This window comes from Herpailurus yagouaroundi, unplaced genomic scaffold (assembly GCF_014898765.1).
Source record: "Herpailurus yagouaroundi ecotype Mexico unplaced genomic scaffold, PumYag 196, whole genome shotgun sequence".
In the NCBI taxonomy this organism is placed as follows: Eukaryota; Metazoa; Chordata; class Mammalia; order Carnivora; family Felidae; genus Herpailurus; species Herpailurus yagouaroundi.
The window spans coordinates 23,125,268-23,133,153 of NW_024412427.1; positions in this window are offsets into that span (position 1 = coordinate 23,125,268).

The following is a 7,886-nucleotide window of genomic DNA, read 5'->3' on the forward strand; positions in this document are numbered from 1 at the left end:
AGTGTTCATGTTTGCCTTTTGTTTTCTCTACAGTTCCCAAAAGATCAGAACATATACATATATTTCTTTAAAACATGCACACAGGCCAGCTTCCTCATGCGATTTACCACAGCTTTCCTCTCAGAAATTCGAGCTGAAGATTGTCTCCTCTTCAGGCTTCTAAAGCGATCCAGCCCCAAAAGGCTGAGTGTGCACAGGGTGAGCCGAGCGCTGACCTCCACCGGGGAGAGGTCAGTTCAGCACACAGGACTCAAAAGGGAGGAAGAAAAAGCCACTCCTCAGCAGGGAGTTTGACTTGCTTTAGGGCAGAAGAGATTTTATAAATAAGTTCCCAGTCTCCCACGCCCTCTCACCAGCTCTTCTATTACTAGTCCTGTCTCTGTGCTTAGACACACACACACACACACACACACACACACACACACACACACAGATATACATGTGCTTGCACACAGACACAACTCTTACTTCCACTTGCTGCCTCACATTCCTCTCTCCACCTGCCCTGGGACCTGTGGGTTGGACTGGCAGACCCTTCTCCAGAGGAGGCAGGTGATGGATTGACTGGGAATTTTTCTAAGCCCAGTGGCTTTGAAGGACTTTTCTCTTCCTCCCTAACATGCTCAGCTGGTGAGAAGCATGCAGAGGGCTCTTTCTCAAACCCACTGTGGGTGCCTGTGAGGATGAATACCAGCCCATCATTCCATTTATCAGGGGGAGAAGGTGAAATGGTGAATTAGGGTGACCTACAGCCTTGATGTGGCAGACTGGGTGTTTGGGCTGTGTCCCAGTAGGAGGAGCCTAGAAGGCCCTTTGGTAACAATGCCAGAATGAATCGAGGCTTGTGAAACAACAGCACTACTTGGATTTGTATGTCTCCCCCTCCCCTTAAAATGCTTCCTGGTGAGCCTTTTCCCAGTGCTTTGTGCTCAGTTTGGTGACTGTCAGAGTGGAGGTTGCAAGGACAAAGCCTGTGACATCTAGAGAAGTGTCCTCCAATGGCTCCCCAGTGAAAAGTACCCATCAATATGAAAGCACTCCTGGTAGCAAAAGCTCTCCATGTCAGAGTTGTAGGGGGATCTGCTCTTGGGGTTCTTGTTTTGACGCTAATTATCTCTAGCTGGAAGAGCCTTGTGGACTGCACCTAACATCTCTATACAGGCTCAAAGACAAGCATACTGTCCATCTGTGAATTTTCTGCATCAGATCAGCTTTGCTTTCTCTTGAAGATCATATTTCTCAACACTGGTTTATCAAATTGCATGTTATGGGTTCTGGCTGTTGTTCCGCACATTTATAAGGTCTAATTCTAGGTCCTGGCAACGCTTTAGAAAAGCTTGCTGAATCTGAGAGAAACCTTAGCTTTCTGCCACTCGTTATGTGTGTCCACCTAGGCCAGCTACCCCTATGAAGGCAAGCTCAGGAAAGAGAATCTGGTAGGAGAGAACGTTAGGCTTGATGTTTAGCTCCTACTCGTCCAGAGGAAATGGTCACTGTGTTGTGAGGACAGCCGAGGAAGAAACTTCCATCTAGGGAAAGGATGCTTGGTGGGAGAGTCATCCAATCCTCTGATAGCATCATCTAAAAAAGAAGTCAAACATTATCACCTTCCATAAGGAGAGAAAACTGGCCCAAGACCGTGTGTTTTGGAGTTCTCCAAGGCCAAGTACCTGAGCTTACCTCATTTGGCTCTAATTATGTAAAATGGTGGGGAGGATAGATATGGAAGACAGAACCATGTTCTATTATTTAGAGGCTGTAGAGATCTGTCTACACTGGCAGAACACAGACTGCGGTAGAATTTAATTGGGAACCAAGGTTTTTTGTGATCCCTTAGTTCATTCTTGCAGGAGTTTTTCTTTCTTCTACACTGATTAGCAAGCACTGAACTGATTGGGGAAAAGCCAATGACTTGTGTTGTCAAGACCAAATACAGCACCTACATGTGACGTAGCCCGGTACAACTCCCTTTGGAAGAGAACTTTGCTGTTGCTGTGTAACAGCCATAAACTTAGCAGCTCGAAATAGTGCAAATTGATTGTACCACAGGTTCTGATACTTTTTAGCTAGATCTCTGCTTCGGGTCTCCTGAAGCTGGAATTAGGGTATCAACCAAGCTAGGCTGTATCCTCATCTGGAGGCCCAACTAGGGAAGGACCTATTCCCACACTCCCTTGGGTTTCTGGCAGAATTCAGTTCCTTGCAATTGTGAGACTGGGGCTCCATTGTCCTGCTGGTGGTTTCCCATAGGAGTTCACTCAGCAGCTAGAGGCCACTCTTTGGTCCTTGCCACGTGGCCTCCTCCATCCCAAGAATGGAGAAACCTCCCTTGTGCTGAATCTCTTCCATTTTGTATCTCTGCTTCTCCTTCTGTGATCAGCCAGAGAAAACTGCTTTTAAAGAGCTCCTCCTGTGATTAGGTCAGCCCCACTTGGAAAATCTCTGTATTTTAAGGCCAACTAATTTGAGACTTTAATTACATCTGCAAAATCCCTTCACAGCAATACTTGGATTAGTGTTTGATCAAATAACCAGGGCCTAGGAATCTCTGGGGGCCATCCTGGATTTCTGTTTAACACCAGATCCAGCAGCCATTATCTAGTTCTTCTCTGAACGGGGCCCGGTTTAGTGGCAAGAACAGAGAATGCCGTTGGAATCTAGCTGGATTCCTTCATCTTGTAGTGGACTCGACATCCTATCCCAGGATGCTTAGAGAAATAGAGCAGCAGCCTTTCTTCTTCCTGCAGCCCTTGTCATGAATCTGAGCAGCACTTGGTCAGTGACCAAGTCAGTGACACTTGGTCATCACCATTTCACAGATGAGGAAACTTAGATGCAAAGAATTGTGGAAACTTTCCAAAGTTAGTAAATAGCAGAGCCTAGGATCCAGGTGTGTCCACCCCAAAACCCAGAAATTCTGTTGGGCCGCAGTTGTGTAAACCTAACACTGCACGTGGAGAAAATCCCATGCCAGGAATCGGGAAGGAAGAGCTGCGATTGGAATCCAGGAAGTCTGGCTCCAAAGCGTGTGCCGTTGCCACTCGGCACGCGGCCTGGCTCTGCACCCCGAGGAGGTGAAAGCCACCGGCCACCGGTCAGGCACATGTGGAGACACAGAGCCCTGGAGGAAACGGTCAGGACCTCTTTTGTTGAGTGTTGTGTTGAGAGCTCACAGGAAGCGCAGAAATAATGGGGCTGTGGATGTGGGGGATGCCGGAGGCTGGGGTGAGGCCTTACCCACCCCCTTTGGGCCCCTTCCCACTGGCTTTCCTTTTCCTCTCACTTTTTCCTTAGTTTTGTGCAGACTTGTAGCAGTTTCACATTCTTGCTCTCTCTTTTCTGTTTTGTGCCGATTCTTTTTTTTTAATTAAAAAAAAATTTTTTAATATAATTTATTGTCAAATTGGCTTACATACAACATCCAGTGCTCATCCCAAGTGCCCTCCTCAATGCCCTGATTCCTTTTTACACTTGATCTTAGCCAAAAGGCCGAGAAGCGATACCCTGATTCCTTTTTAAAAACACTTCCAAAAACCATCCCAGCAAAGCCAGGGACAGCCCCCTGAGGATATCTGATCGTTACTGTCCTGAACTTGGAGGGTTTATGTTTCTGTCTCCGGGACGGGATTTTTCCAAGGCATTGAGCGTGGGTGCCTCAGCTCAGAGGAAACTTTTGCATAACATGTAGTTCTGGCCTACCCTGACACGACAAACAGGTTACAGATGACTTGTGGGATGAGCTCCTAATCCCTCAGTGGTGGGTGGGGAGAGTGCGGGGGAGTAGGCTTTTTGGGGTGTTGGGTGGAAGAAGGAGAGCTGCCCACAGGCAGTTCTAGGAACTCCCAGATGTGTCTGTGCTGGCCCAGATGCACACTGAAGGTGGTGAACTTAATCACATCCAAGCGACTCGGATTTTAGCACTTTTAAATGCTGAGGTGAGTTTTCCATGAATAACCTGGAAGTAGCCTGCCAAGGGAAGCAGGAGTGTTTAGAGAATGTGGGATGAAGCCTAATTATAATCGCCATCACCTGACATGGGCCAGGGCCCTTCCAGTTCCCTTTCATACACAGAGCAGCACCGATGTCCTGAAGAGTGTAAGATGTGCATGCATGTACATGTGCGTGCATGCATGTGCTGTGTGCATGTGTGGAGAAGGATGTACTGAGTGGGGCTGTCAGTTTCTGAGCCTCCTTTCCTGCAATTTTATTTTCTAATTCTATGAAGCAGAAACTGAAAAGGAAATCTGAAACTGCCCAAGAACAAAGGGACAGGACTTAGACTGCCTTTGGTTCAGAAAATACCTATTGCTATCAGATTTATAAAGATGTCACTTTCTAGGCAAAGCCTGCAAGAGGGAGACACAGCTCAGATTGACGACAGGGTCTTTGTGGCAGCTCTCTGCAGCCTTCCTTGAGGCTTTGCAGCCTCCTTTTTGTTAATTACTGATGTCCCGATTTTTTACCTTTGAAATTCACACCAAAGGCAAGATCCAGACATAAACCTGGCAAATTCCCAGAAACTGCAGCAACCCAGTCAGCAGGAGCCTAAGGTTCTAGTTCCAGCTGTTGCCAACCCTGTGTGTGTCCTTAGACAAGTCCTTGAACCTCTCTAGACCTCAGTTTCCCCTCCTGGGAAAGTAAGGTGGGTTGGATCCTTTGACAGGTAAGGTCTCCAATTGCATGAATATCCAGTGAGTTCAGAATGAAAGCTTTTCAACTGCACGTTTCTCAGCACTGATGAAAGGAAGCAGCTCTGCACTCTTCATTCAGGTGCAGAGAGGGGGGCCAAGCCATGCAGTTGGCTGAGTAGTCATTAAGAAGCCAGCTGCAAACTTGTATCCCCCTCAGGGACTCTGGAGGAGCCCCACTGGCTCTGCCAGGAGAGCTTCTCTTTAAGACAAAGCTGTTACTTTCATGTTGCTGGCATCTTATTCTGCTCTCCGGATAAGCCAACGCTTGGGTGCCCTGATGTGGACACTGCAGGGGAAGGTGACGGGATGGGGGTGGGGGGCAGCAGGCAGGCCACAGTTCCAGGTTCTTATTGGTTTCAGAGCCCTTACTCTCCATGTTAATTTTCCTGACTTGGGCATATCACAGGTTAATACCAGACCCATGCATAATGATACATAATTTAAGACTTGTAAAAGTTGCCTAGGACTTGAAAGAAACACTAAGCCAGGAAGGTTGTGCCTGGCATGCAAGAGCAAGTAATACAGGTAGAATTTATATCAAAAGCAAGGGAGCCGCGCCCTTTTGACACGATCTCAAAGGGTACCGTGCAGGTGTGCCGGCCCCTCTGCTGCCAGACAGCAGTCACCAGGGCCCCACAAGCGTCACCCCCACTTGCCCTTCTGCTTAACAGCCATCGGAAGGCACTTGTTCACAAAGGGAAATTCGTTATTTTTAATAGTCCCAGAAATATCTCATGTATTTGAAGTGATGCAACAAGATTGCCCTAATGATTTCTAACCTTTGTTTTTAAGACTTCTGGGGCCAGAACCCTACAGAACTGCCTTGGGGCACCCTTGTACCTCCAATAACCAAGCTGTCTTTTGGCATTGTTGGAGACTGACATAGCCCGGGCCGGGATGTTTAGCTGCTTGTGGGGTGGAAAAAAAAATGTCAAGAAAAATAATTGTTGTTTTTGCAAACTATCTATTTAAAAACAGAACCTCAGGAAGCAGATTTCTGTTCCAATGCTAGGATGAATCAGAGCTCACAAAGTATAAATACACATTAGCAGGAGGAGGCTTCCCATAACCCAGTGCTTGTGTGTCTTCCCAGACCAGGAACCTCTGAACTCCCGCTTCTCATTCCCAGTAGAGGCAAGAAAGAGCCGCAGCGGAAATGACAGAACATTGCCCAGCCCAAGATGCAAGCTTCTGTAGGTCTGTGGGACCTTTTTATTCTTTAAAGGCAACTGCTTTTTAGCCTCACACTCACTCACTTTTGGATAGACAGGTGTATACTGTTTAGAAAGGTGGGAAACCTATGCTCTGGTTTCCTTGGCTCTTTGGTACATAGGAAATATTACCAAATAACTTTGCTTTGACTCACTGACCCGTCAGATCAGCCAATAAATATGACCACAACTTGCTCAAGGGGCAGTATAATTATTTTACTTAAAAATGATGTCAGGTGGCAATTTAGCAACAAACTGGCTTCCAGGGTACTTAATTCAGTTTAACAAGGAGGAAAAAACATTGTAATTAACGAAGAGCTTATACTTGAGTACTTTAGTAGAGTTGTTCTTAAATTTTACTATACATATGCCAGAGAAGGGGAGGAAGGGAGAGCTTGTTGAAAATACAGATTCCCTGGCCCCACTGATGACTCTTGCACTGGGCCTGGGAGTCTGCATTGAGAAACCTGCTTGTAAGTTATGCTTCTGATTGTCACCCAGTCTCACCGGACTTTTAATTAAGATATACCCACCCACCCCCTTTTCTATTCTGGTTTTACCCTGTAAAAGTCCAGAATGACAGCACAACCAGCTTCAAGATAATTCCTTCCTAGAGTTTCATGGTATGGTCTAATGGTAGAGTCTGAGTCAGTCAAGTTTCCAGACTAAAACTTCTTTGCCTTCCAGGGTTTGCTTAAAGAAGGTCCAGAACATTCATGGGGAATGAGAAAGGTATGGATTCCCTTCTTTTCCACCCTGTCCCCAAGATAACCAGGGCTCCCTTGCCTGATTACTTCTACCTGGAGAAAGGGGGAAATTGCCCTTTACGATTAAGGTCCTGGCTTTGAGCCATGCCCAGAGGAGCCTGATCTCTGCAGTCTTACTACTGAGAAGACTTCTTAAATGTGAATCTCAAGATCACTTCCCTTCTGGTATAAAGAAAGGCAGAGGCTCATTAAACTTTTTTTCTTTCTTGGCACAAAAGCATTTGGCAACTACCCAAGGAATTCTGGGGTCCTGAAAACTCCAAGTTCACAAACCATCAGAGCAAGGTATTGCTTCAGGATGGTGTTTGAATTCAGCACTGCTAAAGCAGACTGTGTCCTGCCTCATTGGGTCTGTTCCAGAGCCCTTCTCCCTCCCTCTTACCCCACCTTGCAGAAACCAGCTGTCCACCGGCAGAGATCATGGACAGAAAGTATTGCTACACCAGGGCAGGGAGATGTCATGGGAATCCAGCCTCGCCGGTGTCTGGGTCTTTCCAGCTATCTTCCCAGCCAGCCAAAACGCACTGTTCAGGACTCTGACTCCTCATTGCTCACGCAAAGGAAGCCAGGGATATTTTTAAAGCCCGTCGCCCCTTCTTAAACAAGATGCCCATCAGAGAACATAATTCTTAGCCTGGTAGAAGAAAACTGTTTCCCAAGAATGAAAGAATAACACCACTCTGAAAACCAGAGGTGGGCAGATGGCGTGAATGGTGTGGCGCTGGGGGACAGTTCCAAGGAGGGGAAGCTTTGGAAGCTTCTGGGGAAGCTCGCTAATAAGCAGCAGGGAGCTCCTGGCAACTCCACACAGCTACTGAAAGCCATCCACATGCCCTCCACCATGGTTCATCCCTGGCTCCAGAGGTACCAGAGACCAAGCTTCCCCAACCCCACCCGTGATGTAGGGGCAGGGCCATTTTGGCACCAGCAGCCACAGTGAGAACCACCGTTCTCCCATGTCCTTAATGGGTGGTGATGGCGACCTTTGGGAGCTCACAAAGGCCAGATATCGGTCACCCTGACGCTGCATGGTGAGGCCACCCAAACACTGCCTGCCTGAGAAAGGTGAGGAGTAGATGGCTCTAACCCCAGAAGCTTGTAACTATCACCTCTCATGCAGCTAGGAAACCACCCTGGAGGCATGAGCTTGCACGGAAGCCACCAGGGTGTGGTCTCAAATGACAGCAGGACGTTAATATTAATCCAAGTAGCACGGG